This window comes from Schistocerca nitens, chromosome 4 (genome assembly GCF_023898315.1).
Source record: "Schistocerca nitens isolate TAMUIC-IGC-003100 chromosome 4, iqSchNite1.1, whole genome shotgun sequence".
NCBI lineage: Eukaryota > Metazoa > Arthropoda > Insecta > Orthoptera > Acrididae > Schistocerca > Schistocerca nitens.
Window position 1 is genome coordinate 158,823,122 of NC_064617.1, and position 15,580 is coordinate 158,838,701.

Sequence of the window (15,580 nt, forward strand, 5' to 3'; positions counted from 1 at the left end):
ATTTATAACAAACGAGAAGTCCACTGCATTTGAAACGGTGGTAACAAACAGCGGTAGTCCTGGACTTAAGCACTACCTAAAATTAACTAGATTTATCGCACTCTGTTGTGCTACAGGTATACGTTGGGCTCTCCACGCAGAATGATAGAACTTCGCTCAGAGAAGCAATATTAAATAAATCTGACTATCGAAAGCAGTATATTTAGGTAGTTTCTAACATTACTTATTCAAGTACTAATAGTTCATAAACAAAGCTACGTCTTGCCATGGTCCAAATAGGGAGATTTTGTTATAACGAAAGTACATATTGAATGCATTGCAGAAATCATCCAGTACACAATAATTTTACTTATGGGATTGGTTCTCCTTTTTTTTGGTACAAAGTCATCAGACATCTGTAGTTTTAAAACACGAAAGAAAGACTGATTGCCACAAAAGCCCACGAGAGATGGACAAGTAGATATCGCTAGCTACCAGCGTTCGTGTTTCTGAACATAATACGAAAGAGCGCTGTGTTCCAATTTCAACAACTATGCGACGTGAGCAATTACTGCATGGGAAAATGATTAGAAAAACAATATGTCCTGCAAGAAACGTAAGTGAAACTCGGTTGGAAGGCGAGGATTTAACCAGGGCCATATAGCGAGTTCACCCTATTATAACTAGATGATTAAATCTGCCAACCAGTGTCGCAAATGTAGCCAAATGTAGGGACAAACTAAGCACAATATAGCGTCAGAATGGTGATTCAGCAAGGCAATGCTTCTCTCAAACCATAATTCGCGCCAAGCTCTCTGATTATCGCAAGGCACGTTCACTGATCTGCGTAAGATATACGAAGCATGAGAAGTAAAAGCTAATGTGACAACCAGCCATGCATTGCAGCCCGTCTGAAATACGATAGTGTCGGAAAACAGCGAACTGGCGAGCAATGCGCTAGCTCGCGTATGAAAGAAGTCGTCGCGAACAGCCAACGTGTTACGGGCTCACTGTTAGCACGCTTCACACAGAGAGCAGACCACTGACCGTCTTGTCATGCAGCAGCTGCACGCGGCAGTCGAGGGTGGCCGTCTGGCCGACTCGCACGCTGACGTTGCCCCCCTCGGAGCTCTCCACGTGGGGGCCCCAGTCGTGGTGGTGGTGCAGGTGCTCCGTCCGCGTCGTAGGGCCTGCACACAAGCAACACGACACGTTAGCACAGGCATCTCAGCAAAAACCTGTCTGTTTGACAGGAGATGTTACTCTCAGTATTCTAAGAAAAACTACGTCTGCTGTTTATACAATTTCACTCGATAATTTCGATACAACATGAAGAAAAGCAGAACGAGTATAATGGAATGTAGTCGAATTAAATGGGGTGATGCTGAGGGTATTAGATTAGGAAATGAGACGCTTAAAGTAGTAAATGAGTTTTGCTATTTGGGGAGAAAAATAACTGATGATGGTCGAAGTAGAGAGGATATAAAACGTAGACTGGCAATGGCGAGGAATGCGTTTCCGAAGAAGAGAAATTTGTTTACGTCAGGAATAGATTTAAGTGTCACGACGTCGTTTCTGAAAGTATTTGTATGGAGTGTGGCCATTATGGCTGGTTCAAATGGCTCTGAGCACTATGGGACGCAACTGCTGAGGTCATTAGTCCCCTAGAACTTAGAACTAGTTAAACCTAACTAACCTAAGGACATCACACACATCCATGCCCGAGGCAGGATTCGAACCTGCGACCGTAGCGGTCTCGCGGTTCCAGACTGCAGCGCCAGAACCGCGCGGCCACTTCGGCCGGCTGTGGCCATTATGGAAGTGAAACGTGGACGATAAATAGTTTGGACAAGAAGAGAATAGAAGCTTTCGAAATGTGGTGCTACAGAAGAATGCTGAAGAGTAGATGGGTAGATCACATGACTAATGAGGAGGTATTGAACAGAATTAGGGAGAAGAGAAATTTGTAGCACACCTTGACTATAAGAAGGTATCGGTTGGTAGGACATGTTCTGAGGCATCATGGGATCACCAATTTAGCATTGGAGGTCAGAGTGTAGGGTAAAAGTCGTTGAGGGAGACCAAGAGATGAATACACTAAGCAGATTCCGAAGGATATAGGTTGCAGTAGGTACTGGGAGATGAAGATGCTTACGGAGAGCTGCATCAAACCAGTCTCTGGACTGAAGACCACAACAACAAAAACAACAACAAAGTCGTTACTGTTCAGCTTCAAAGGAATATGGGATGCTGTCAACTAACTTTTGTGGACCATACATCCAGGATGATGGCTAATAAACGACAGCAGTAGATGCCTATTGGCACAAATAAACATCTTACGACTAGAATGCTTTCTAAAAAGGAGATTAGTAATTTTTTAAAGCAACAACGCAAAGTAGACACTTGTAACGTAATCTACAGTCTCTGTGTGTGCCGCAAGCTTATCTGGTGCGTTTCACACCCAGAAATCGCATTTTTATCTCGTTTGTTTGTGAGAAAATCGTGTTGTGATGGGTGTAAGAGGGAGAAATGGGAAGTAGCACGAATTGTAACTCTACCGTGGCAACATGATATCCTATTGAGTCTGCAGATTATCGTTTCGTGATGTTGTTGCTCACGATGACCAGGGTCCCATCACTCCTATGTTACTATGATATCTTTGGGATCAAGAGCATCTTGTTCAACGCCTGCAGGATTTCAATAGCCCGTGTGACTAGCACCTGACAGGACAAATGTGATGTTCACTTCTCCCTCTAAAACAGTACAGCGTGGGCAAGTACTTCGATTCCGGAAATGGACTTGTTTATAGCAAGAAACGTTGTTACATCTCGAATGTAAATTTTTATGGCCAAAATCACATTAATTAGTATTTATTACTATACGACTGGTTTTGACAGATGGAACTGTCATCTCCTGATCTTGAAAGGATACGTAATTGTATACTTTAAGCTATATCCATGTTGGGTATAATATGTGATGGAAATATTTGTACATACGTGAATTTTTACTATATTTCTTGCAATTAGAAGTCTCGGAACGCTATGTGTGTGAACATGACCATACACACAACATACTTTTTATCTGTACATCGTTCTTACTATGTATAATTTATACGTGAAATGTTTTCGAAGTTACGAATGTCAACAACCATTAGCTGCATAATGGAATGACTACAATGAAAGTTCGTGCCGGCCCGGAACTCGATCACTGATTTCCCGCTTATCGCGAGCGATCGTCTTGCCACCAGGCTACCCGAGCACTACACTTGATTGACGGCATATGGATTTCTGAGGCTGGCCGTAAGTAGCGCCCGTATAGCCTAATAGTAAGGCATCCGCTTGCGATATATCAGGGTTCCAGTCCGACTCTGGCACAAATTTTCACTGTCGTCATTCCCCTCTACAACTGACGGCTGTCCATATTCGCAACTTCGAATTCGTTTTATGTATTTCATAACGGCTATAGTCACCGCGTTACCTGTTCCTTCGGACAATCAGGCCTGCATCATACTTCTGAACAATGCAGGCACTGCAATATCGTATGCATAATTTGCTGTATATAATCCTGCATAATGACATGGTATCAGGGGCAAAAAGACACGATTTAAAACGAGGTAATTTATGACGCGTTTGTAGGTAGACTGTTCAAAGCAGGGAGAAACAAGCAGCGCAGCAATGTATGTAGTTATTAAGGTTCTGCATGCACAAATATCTGCATTGATTCCCTGTACTTTAAACGTGGAATAAGTAAATTATCATTATTTTTTATATTTCCTAGAGTTAAAATTGTAATGGGCAAAAGTTATAGTGAGTGGTACCTTGGAAATGATACAAGTTTCGGGAATGTATGGGAGTAATTGTATCAATCTAACACAAGAGACTCGGTTATGAAAATATACAACTCGAACGAGAATCACAAAATTTCACATTTACCGCCTACCTTCTGATGGTGCAGAAGTTGCAAAATGTATTAGATCTACAACAGCAACGTGTCACTTTAGTCTTTTGGTGCCTCTTGCCTGAATGAAATTTTAATCTGACCCTTGGCCACCTGACATCATTCGGCTGATGGTAGCTGCCAGAAGGCAACCAACTCGATATCAAGTGTATTCGTTAAGTTGGCCTCCCTCGGACTGCGAACTTCACTTCCTCCCAGTTGTAATAAAAGCACAGTGCTAACAACTATGGAAAAGCAGATGGAATATTTCCCCCTGTTATGTTTCTTCTTCCTGCTATTTCTTTTACAAATATATTCGGTAGTTATTTTTATGACATGTGGTCAGTATCTCAAAATTTCAAATATTGAAACACTGTTTTTCTAACTTAATATTAGTATTTTACATTTATTTGAGTATCAGGAGTTAACGAGCTAATTAGTGTACATAAGAACTGTGCTAATTACTGCCACCAGCAATTTTAAAACTTTGCTGTCGTTTCCCATATGCAAACATATACCCAATTAGTAATTTTCAAATCATGAAGGACAAAACATATTAAATCAGTGAAATATCCACACTGCTAATGACGAATATATGTAGCAACTTCTGCCCTAATTTAATTTCAGAGTAGTTAGCAATGTTACTGATATGAGATCCGGCATTTTGGCAAACTAGGCAGCTAGCTCCATAGCAATTGTTGTTCTATCTAAATGTTCCCATTCTGAAGAATCTCCCTCCAATGTTCAGTTAATCAGACATGTAAATGTATATTTGTAACTTATATAAAATACCAACAAACAACATTATATAAATGTACTACTAATTATTATAATCTGTAGAAAGAGATGCTGCTGGAAGACAATTTAGCGAGTCTGCAAAAAACTGTGAAATGTGCAAGAGCCAATACGAGTTAACACGAATTACAACTCATACAATGTACAGCATTTCATCTAAATTTCGCATCCGAAAGAGCATTCTGTAATACAGTGACTGTTTTTATTGACTGACTGTGAACTTACACTTAACCTCTGGACCTTCATTAATCTTCAGTAGTGCATTCTGTAAACCGCACTGGACCGTTACCTGCGTTATTTTCCAAATGCACATCGTTTTATCGTATTGATCTGCATGTTATCCTTTAGGACAGTGTGATTACAGAATGTGCTAATGGTTTACCTGCCACAATAAAACTTTTGGTCATTCCAGTTTTACGTTCTTACACTCGAACGATGATTTTATGACACATCAAGAGATTGTAGTATGTGGGTAACCATTTATATGTAAATAAATTATACGTAATTAGACTTGATCTGGTTATAAACGGTACGTCATTCAGCGTCAAAAAACTATTGAACAATCTAAACTGGAAATTTTGTGGGGACCTCATCATTTGAAATAGCCTACAAGAGTCGGTCACTTATCAGCCATAGTCGAAGGAGGTGCCACTACTGATGGCATAATGGCACGGATAGATGCGGATATGTTACACAGTGACCGTCAGTACTTTAACACGCGAAGTTGTATTCAGAGACAGCTGTCAAAAGGCCGAGACTGTTCTTCCAAATGACGAGATTTTATGCGTTCGCAAGATTTATTCCTAGCGGCTTCCATAAAGATTCTTTGCAGGCTTAAAATTAGTTCCAAAAGTTCTATCACACGCGTTCGATCAACCCACGGCAGTGCGACAATAATAGTGCAGAGATTCTTGTAGCCAGGACATACACTTTAGTTCTGCCTCGTGACCAATCCCAGCGATATCCCACAATGCTACAAGTGAATTCGTGAGTTCGCTGTTTAAAATCTCCATCCGACGAAATTAAGGTTTCCATAGTTTTCTTAAATCTCTTAAAAGACATGTGCCTATATGGTTCCACTGAAAAGGCCATAGCGAAGTCTTCGCCAGTGCCGTCACCATCCAAACTTGAGCACAGTCTCTAGCGTCTGTGCCGCCAAGGCGCTAAACCCCAAATTTCCTTGATCGTTTTTATACATAATTTTACATAAACCAACAACACCAAATGTATTCGCACCTACGATACGAACAACCATTAGCTGCATATGGGAAAGTCTACGATGAAAATTTGTGGGAGAACGGAAACCAGATTTCCCGATTTATGCAAGCGGTCACCTTAACCACTCTGGCTCTCCGTGGACGACTCCGGACAGACGCAAGTTGCATGCACGTCCGAAGGAACACTGAATCGTTCTTCTGAACAGCACAGGCACTGTAACACCAGAATCCAACAAGTAGAATACAGACAAGAATGAGGAAACTCGAATTCCATCTTAATTAACACTACAGCAAAAGTATGGAAGAACCGTTAGCACTGATGAAGAGAACTTCGTATCTACTTACGTGTCAGACTATCAAGTCATCTGCAGCGAATTAGAGCAGATTCCACCACTTCTTATGCACATATTTATTAGGAGGCTAGTAGAGTTCATTCTGTCAGAAAACACGCCAGTGGTATTCAAGGAAAAGTCACTGATAAGATAACGCTGTGATAGAAGATTACAGTTAGATTGCATCATGGACAAGCAGAAATTCAGAAGTGAGATACTGGTTTGTAGGGTGTACCAAGGAACACACTAGTATTGAGGAGTCAATGCGCAAGCAAGTGGGATACGAAGATATTAAGGAGTGATAAGATACACTTGAAGTTCTTTGAGGCTGTAGTTATTGCGATAATGAATAGCCCAGTAGGTATTACAGTTTAAGAAGAGTGGGCATCCCTAAAAACGGCAGACACAGAAGTTGGGAAGAAATGTACAGGTTTCAACAAAGGTAACTGCGAACAAACCATGGTTAGCAGAAGAATTAAAATGATCGACGAAGGAAGTGAGTTCAAAAATGTTCAGGGAAAATAATAATGAAATACATGTCACTTAGGCTGAAACAAATAGGAGATGCTGGAAAGCTAAGGCTAAATGCCAGCAAGAAAAAATATTCAAGAAGTCAAAAACGAAATGTTCGATGTTAGGATTGAGTCAGCATACACAAACGTCAAAACAATCGTCGATGAAATTAAATGGAAAGGCGGTAACCCTGAGAGTGCAGTGGGAATACTAGTGGTAAATGCAGTGGAGAGAGCGGATGGGTAGAAAGAGTACATTGAACGCCTCTATGAGCGATAGGTCTTGTCCGACGACGTGATAGAAGAGGAATCAGGAGTCGACAGGGAAGAGACAAGGATCAGTATTCGAAAGTCTTGGTATCAAACAAGGCAGAAGTGATTGGCAATAACCCGACGAAATATTTAAAATTCGTGGGGAAGTGGCTACAAAATGAATATTCATGTTGGAATGTAGAATGTATGAGTCTCGCGATATACCATCAGACTTTCTGGCAAATGTCATCCACAGAATTCCGAAGATTGCAAGAGCCGACAAGTGCGATAATTATCGCACAATCTGCTTAGCAGCTCATGTATCAAAGTTGCTGACTAGAATAACATAAGGAATGGAAAATCAAACTTACAATCTGCTAGATAACGATCAGTTGGATTTTAGGGGAGGTGTAGGCACCAAAGATGCATTTCTGACGATGCCGTTGATATGGAAGCAAACTGAAGAAAAATCGAGAAAATTCCATATACAAAAGAGAATTTCACTCTACAGCGGAGTGTGCGCTGATATAAAATTTCCTGGAAGATTGAAACTATGGACCTCAGCAAGACTTGAACTCGGGAATTTCGCCTTTCGCGATAACTGCTGTCCTGGTAATATCCTTCTTCCTGGAGTGCTAGTGCTTAGACCTGCAAGTTTCGCAAGAGAACTTGTCTGAAGTTTGAGAAGTAGGAATTTTGATACTGGAGGAAGGATGGCTAGTTCAGTCTGCAGGTTCCGTGTTACAGTCTCAATCCGGTACACAGCTTAAATCTGGCAGAAAGTTTAAGTCTCATATCACCTGTCGACTGGTAAAGACCGTTCCACAGTGTAAAATGCCCCAAAGATATTCTAAATTCTGCCAAAAATAGGGGTAAGCTTTTTATTTGTATTTTAATTTTTTTTAAATGGAGGGTAATATGAGATTTTGGCGAGAACCAAGAGAGAACATAAGAGTGAAAGACCGTATTGGTATTAAAAAGTGTGTGAGACTGGGATGTGTTCTTTCGCCCGTACTGTTCATCAGGTTAGCAATGACTGAAATAAAACTAAGTTGCAAGAAAGAGATTAAAAATTGAGGAGAGAGGAAGTCAGTTACAAAATTCGCTGATGACGATGCTATCCTCAGTGAAAGAGAAAACGTGATAGAGGTTCTGTTGAACAGAATGAGCATAGAATATGGACTGAGAATAAATCGAAGAACGAAGAATGCAATGAGAAGTAGCAGAAATGAAAACAGCGAGAAACTTAATAGCAGTATTGGCGATCAGGAGGTAGATAATGTTAAGGAACTCAGGTACCTAAGCAGCAAAACAACCCATGACGGACGCAGCAAGGACGACAAGAAACACAGACCAGCACTGGCAAAAAGGGTATTCGTAGCTAGGACAAGTCTGTCAATATCAAACATAGATCTTAATTTGAAGAAGATATTTCTCATAAAGGACGGTTCTATGGTAGTGAGTCATGGACTGTGGGAAAACAGGAACATGCGATATTCAAAGCATTTCAAATGTGGCACTACAGAAGAATGTTGAAGCTAGGTGGAGTGATAAAGTAAGGAATGACGAGGTTCTCGACAGAATCAGCATGGAAAGGAGTATATGGAGAACACCGAGAAGAAGGAGGGACCATATGTTGACACATCAGGAAATGAATTCCATCGTACTAGAGAGAGTTGTAGAGGGTAAAATTGTGGAGTAAGACAGAGATTGAAGTAAATCGAGTAGCTGATTGAGGACGCAGGCTGCAAGTGCTAGTCCAAGATGAGAAGGTTGGTACTCGCGAGGAATTCGTGGCGGACTATCCAACCAGTCAGAAGGCTGATAACTAAAACGAAATTAGAGGAAATGAAATGACTCAAATACGTTAAAATACGGATGCGAAATATGGTACAGGACGTCTGTATTTGCACACAGGAAATTGTGAAAAAAGCACTAGATCGAAGTGTCTGGATTCCGCATCGATATTTCATTAGAAAGCTACATGTCGGCATCAAGAAAGAGAACTATTGGAAGACACTACCATCTGCTACCAACATGACCGATAGACCTGCACCAAAACTTGAGACAGCTCACGGAACCCTCTTGGAATACATAAAAGGGATTTGTTATTTCCTCAGGAGTAATGAGAGATTTGGCGGCACACACATACTTAAATTAAAAAGAAAAAAAAAAAAACTTATACAGATGTCGCAATCGAAATACGCGGTAGAGGGGAGCTGTAGATCCTTAATGCAGCTACATATATGAAAGGGATTGACACCACATACGCTTTAATTGTGGAAAGACTGTGCATTCTATAGAGGCATCGTGATAAGACGAAATTTCCCTACTCCCACTATTCTGCTTGCGTGAGGAAAAGGTAATGATTTATTTGGATTCTCAGTGCTATGATATTCTCTCCCCCTTCATGTAAGTTGCAAGTAATATTTATTTGGAATCATAAAATATTTGGATGCAGTGTAAATTGGCATTTTTCCATAAAGGAAAAGCGATACACATGGAGCACGTATTGACGCTATTACTGGTGAAATCACGAGAAGCGTTCTGATTACAGGTAGCATACATTTTATCTACTTAACGTAGAATGATACCTGATGCTATTTTTCGACTTTTGTCTGATCCCTTAAACCATTTCCTCGATGGTGCTCTGCAACAGTATCAGCGGAGGCAAATTTACTGCTTTCGACACGTATACAACTTGGTGTTTTGTAGCAGAGTGATCGCATGTTGGAGAGAGATGATCGAAGATGCGGTCAGCCCGTATCACATGGCTGCAGCGGAAGGCTATGTTCGTCGCTTCTGAACTGACGAGATCTCTCGATACGTATTTCTCAGGGTTGTCTTGTATCGGTATGTATTGGCCAGCGAGCCTCCGCCACTACCGTATTGTTTTAATGTTTCACATTTTTCTGCCATTTACAGTATATTTTTAATTTACAAATACACACTTGCTACAAAGTGGACAACATTAAATTGAGTATTAAAAAAGATTTAGAAATGTATTTTAGACACCGTCTATAACACATCATGTTTCGTAAAGCGTTTTTGCGCAAGTTCAACGTGTGTTCGACGGGTGGGGATCTAATGCGAACTATTGTCTGTCTGTCTATAGTGTTAATTATTTTATGGGGAAATCGAATCCACAAATTAAAACTGTTGGTGCACTCATATAAAACAGAGTATTGTCAGAAGTTTACGACAAGGGATATGCAAGCATACTGAGGGCCAAAGTATGGCCGGCGCACACGCACACACACACACACACACACACACACACACACACACAGACACACACACAAACAGATTAGCAGGGTCTAAGGAGTAGGTTATTTTGCACATTATTGTCTTCGTGCACTACGGTCTTCAAGGTTGCAGAAAAATTATCTTTTGAAATTTCCTGGCAGATTAAAACTGTGTGCTGGACCGAGACTCGAACTCGGGATCTTTGTCTTTCGCGGAAAAGTGCTCTACCATCTGAGCTACCCAAGCATGACTCCGGCCCGTCCTCACAGCTCTACTTCTGTCAGCACCTCGTCTCCTACATTCCAAGCTTTACAGAAGCTCTCCTGCAAATCTTGGTGAACTAGCACTCCTGAAAGAATCTACCAGGGAGTTTCATATCAGCGCACAGTCCGCTGCAGAGCGAAAATCTCATTCCGGAAACATCCTCCAGGCTGTGGCTAAGCCATGTCTCCGCAGTATCCTTTATTTCAGGAGTGCTTGGGTAGTTTAGATGGTAGAGTACTTTCCTGCGAAAGGTCCCGAGTTCGAGTCTGGGTACCGCACACAGTTTTAATCTGCCAAGAAGTTTTATAACAGCGCACACTCCGCTGCAGAGTAAAAATCTTATTCTGGAAATTATCTTTTCTTTCATCACTGGTTGTTGCATTCAATCGCAGCTCTCGTGACAGACCAGAATGTACACCAGCACTGAAATGTAAGCCAATATTTAAGAACACTAGAAAATTTGAGCAGGATAGTGTCCTCTGTTCACAATCGCGGACTCATGTAATCCTCTCTACAGACTAAAGGTAGGAATACTCGACTTCTGCTGGTTGAAATAAAGAAAGGATTGCTGATTTCGGCTATAACTATGTAGTGTTTCGGCGCGGAACGCCATTCCAGTCTCAGATGCGGTAGCAGCAACATCAACAGCACTGATAACGTGAGCAGAGATGAAGCGGTACGGCGTAGATGATTACGACGATTCGTTTATATCTACACTTATGTATACATGGCTACTCTGTAAACGACACATTTGTGCCACACACAGGGTTCATCGAACCATCTTCACACTAATTATCAATTATTCCACTCTCGAAAAATTTGCGGAAGACACCTATATCTTCCCGTGCGAGTTCTTATTTCCCTTATTATATTATTATTATCTTTTCTTGTCATATAAGTCGACGTCAACAAAATCCTTTCGTACTCGGAGGAGAAATCTGGTGAATGTAAGATGATCCCGACGCGACGGAAAACGCCTTTATTATAATGATTTCACCCCCCTCCCCCCCCCAAAAAAAAAACAAATCATGTCCGTGACAATCTCTCCCCTATCTCTCTATAATGAGAAACGTGTTGCTCTTCTTTAGAAGTTTTTAGATGTGGTTCGTTAATCCCCTCTTGTAAGGATCCCACACCGCAAAGCAGTGCTCCGAAAGAAGACAGAAAAGCGCAGTGTAGGAAGTCTCTTTAGAAGATCTGTTGCGTATTCCAAGCATTCTATCAATAAATGAAGTCTTCAGTTCACTTTCCTCACAAAACTTTCTTACTGTTCTTTCCAATTTACGTGATTCTTGATCGCAATTCTTATGTATTTAGCTGATTTCTTGTGTAACCAATGTTTAACCGGTTCCTTCTAGCACTCATGTGGATGACCTCAAAATTTTCATTATTTAATATCAATTAACAATTTTCTAACCATACAGATATCTTATCTCAATCGTTTAGCAATAGGTTTTGATCATCTGATGACTTAACTTTTATAGATAAGGAACAGCAGAGGGCCTATAACACTACCTTGGAGAACGCCAAAAATCACTTCTGTTTTATTCGTTGGCTTTCCGTCAGCTATTACGAACTGTGACCTCCCTGACAGAAAATGACATATCCAGTTGCTTAATTGAGACAATATTCTACAAGCACACAATTTGATTAGAAGTCGTTTGTGAGGTACGTTGTCAAAATCTTACTCGAAATCTAGAATTACGGAATCAATTAGAAATACCTAGTCGAGAGCACTCAACACTTCGTGCGTGTAAAAAAAACAAGCTGTATTGCACAAGAACGCTGTTTTCTAAAATCATGTTGTCAATTGACCGTTCCCTTCGTGGTAATTCATAATGTTATAACACAATACATGTTTCAAAATTCTGCTTCATGTCAACGTTAATGATGTGGACCAGTAATTTAGTGTATTTCTTCCACTGCCTTTCATGAATTCTGGTGTAATATGTGCAGCTTTACAGTCTCTGGGTAGAATCTTCCGTCGAGCAAGCGGCTGTATATGTTAAGTATGAAGCTACTGCGTCAGTATACTCTAAATTAGAGGAACCCAGTTTGTACACAGTCAGCAGCTAAAAAGTGGCCCACATTTGACTTCAGTGATGTTACAGGCATATATGTAAGATGATTTTTTCTGTATTTGTGTGTTCATTTAGTTGTAGTCTGATCACTAATTTCTTCTTCTTCTTCTTTTGCTGCTGCAGATGTGATTGACTCCACAATCTGGCCAAAAGATGCATTCGCCAGTCGAGCACGGTCCGTCAATGGTATACTCATCACGCCCGTTTCGTAATCATCATTGTGGCACGGCGTGAGAATGAGGATAGCAGCTCGTTTGCCACTGCAGCCACGCTCTCTAAGCCCTGGACCATCTCAGACTCGTCATGGATATTCGCTTCTATGTGCACTCCATTATAATGTAGCGATTGTTCTGTAGGATAAATTATTACAAGATATCACGCAAATAACGATGTAGTGAAAGGCTTGTGACCTTGCAGAGACATTATTAACTTGACGGTAAGTAGAATTACTATGGACTTCTGCATGCATCTTTTTTTTACCAGTATGTTATATTTCTTTGGAGGTGAGGTGGACTGACTGTTAAGATATTTTGTAACTAATTAGCAGAGTTTAGAACTTAGAAGTCGCTCCAACAGTTTCAGGAGATTGATTTGAGAGATCGGTAGAGATGTCAATTGTTACGGGTACTCCTTGGGACTTAGATTTTATGCGTCTTCGTCGCGATACAGTTTGAAGCATCTACTTGACTAATGTGTCGCCGGTTCGAATCCTGTCTCTGGCATGGATGTGTGTGATGTCCTTAGGTTAGTTAGGTTTAAGTAGTTCTAAGTTATAGAGGACTGATGACCTCAGACGTTAAGTCCCATAGTGCTCAGAGCCATTTGAACCATTTGAACTGTGTCATACCGTAATCCTTAACTGCACTATAAGACTTCTTTAACTATGCTTCAATGTATAATATCTCTTTAATTGTGCTTCAATGTGTAATACCATCATTCATGGAATGTTTTCGAACATTTTAAAATAAATATAAAGTTATTACAAGTTGCAGATTTTGAGTGGCCTGCTTCATTAACACTCTGGTTGTCATAACTTCATTTTTTCACAATTCTATCATAGCTAGGTATGTAATCGTAAGTTCACTTACGTATTTACCTTTCACTGTAGGTGTTGCTGCAGAAACTGAAAGAGGGCAGTGGGTGACCCACAGCTAAGTGTGACAGTGAAGCAATAATAGTACTTAGTTCACATATTTCTCAAAATTCTTAGACTTACTTATCTGTCCAGATCAAATAATGAAGGGCAGATAGTTTTCAAAAAAATGGCTCTGAGCACTATGGGACTCAACATCTGAGGTCATCAGTCCACTGTAACTTAGAACTAATGAAACCTAACTAACCTAAGGGCATCACACACATCCATGCCCGTGGCAGGATTCGAACCTGCGACCGCAGCGGTCGCGCGGTTCCAGACTGAAGCGCCTAGAACCGCCCGGCCACATCGACCGGCGATAGTTTTCACTTGGAGGCGCCATGTGTAGGGAGTTTACTTAAAAACAAACTCTTTAGATCACTATGTCACATAAATTATTTTAAATTTCACTGACGATGACGTCTACCGAAACAACAGCACTTGATGGTGAGGCAATCCTCGATATACCAGAGCAAAATCTTGCATATACAGTGAACAGCCAAAGAAACCGCTACACCTCCCTAATATCGTGTAGGGCCCCTGCGAGCACGGAGAAATTCTGCAACATGACGTGACATGGACTCTAATGTCTGAAGTAGTTCTCGAGGGAACTGACCCATGAATCCTGCAGTGCTGTCCGTAAATCCGTAAGAGTACGATGGGGAGGAGGCCTGTTCTGAACAGTACGTTGAAAGTCAACCCAGGTGTGCTCAATCATGTCTGGAGAGTTTAGTGGCCAGAGGAAGTGTTTAAGCTCAGAAGAGTGTTCCTGAAGCCACTCTGTAGTAATTCTGGACTTGCTGGGAGTCGCATTGTCCTGCTGGAGTTGCCCAAATCCGTCGGAATGCCCAATGACATGAACGGATGCAGCTGATCACACTGTATGTTTACGTACGTGTCACCTGTCAGAGTGGTATGTAGATTATCTGGGGTTCCATATCATTCCAGCTACACACACCCCACACCATTATACAGCCTCCGCCAGCTTGAACAATCCCCTGCTGACATGCAGGATCCATGGCTTCATGAGGTTGTCTCCATACCCTTACACATCTGTCCGCTCGATACAATTTGAAACGAGATTCGTCCGACCAAGCAACATGTTTCCAGTCATCAACAGGCCACGTCGGTGTTGACGTGCCCAGGCGTGGCGTAAAGCTTTGTATCGTGTAGTCATCAAAGGTACACGAGTGGGCCCTCGGCTCCGAAAGCCCGTATCGATGGTATTGGTTCGTTGAATGTTTCGTGCACTCAGACTTGTTGATGGCCCAGCATTGAAATCTGCAGCGGTATGCGGAAAGGTTGCACTTCTGTCACGTTGAGCGTTTCGCTTCAGTCATCGTTGGTCATATTCTTATACGATCTCTTTCCAGCCGCAGCGATGTCGGAGATTTAATGTTTTACAGAGATTCCTGATGTTCGCGGTACACTCGTGAAATGGTCGTACGAGAAAATCACCACTTCATCGCTACCTGGCAGATGCTGTGTCCCATCGCTCGTGCGCCGAAAAATACAATAAAATAAAATCTTGAGAACCTGCCATCGTAGCAGCAGTAACCGATGAAACAACCGCTCCTTGTTGTCTTCCATAGCCGTTGCGGACCGCAGCGCCGTATTCCGCCTGTTTACATATCTCTGTATTTGAATACGTATTGCTACACTACACTCCTGGAAATTGAAATAAGAACACCGTGAATTCATTGTCCCAGGAAGGGGAAACTTTATTGACACATTCCTGGGGTCAGATACATCACATGATCACACTGACAGAACCACAGGCACATAGACACAGGCAACAGAGCATGCACAATGTCGGCACTAGTACAGTGTATAT

At 41.5% G+C, this 15,580-nt stretch overlaps 1 long non-coding RNA gene across 1 annotated transcript in view; it reads right to left on the reverse strand.

Annotated features, from left to right (window-relative positions):
* Positions 1 to 1,042: 1,042 nt before the first annotated feature.
* Positions 1,043 to 15,580, reverse strand: part of LOC126251980 (uncharacterized) — a 224,193-nt gene continuing 209,655 nt past the window's right edge. The window contains exon 3 of the long non-coding RNA XR_007545817.1: positions 1,043 to 1,169. This is a non-coding gene — a long non-coding RNA (uncharacterized LOC126251980). The remainder of the gene's footprint in view (positions 1,170 to 15,580) is intronic.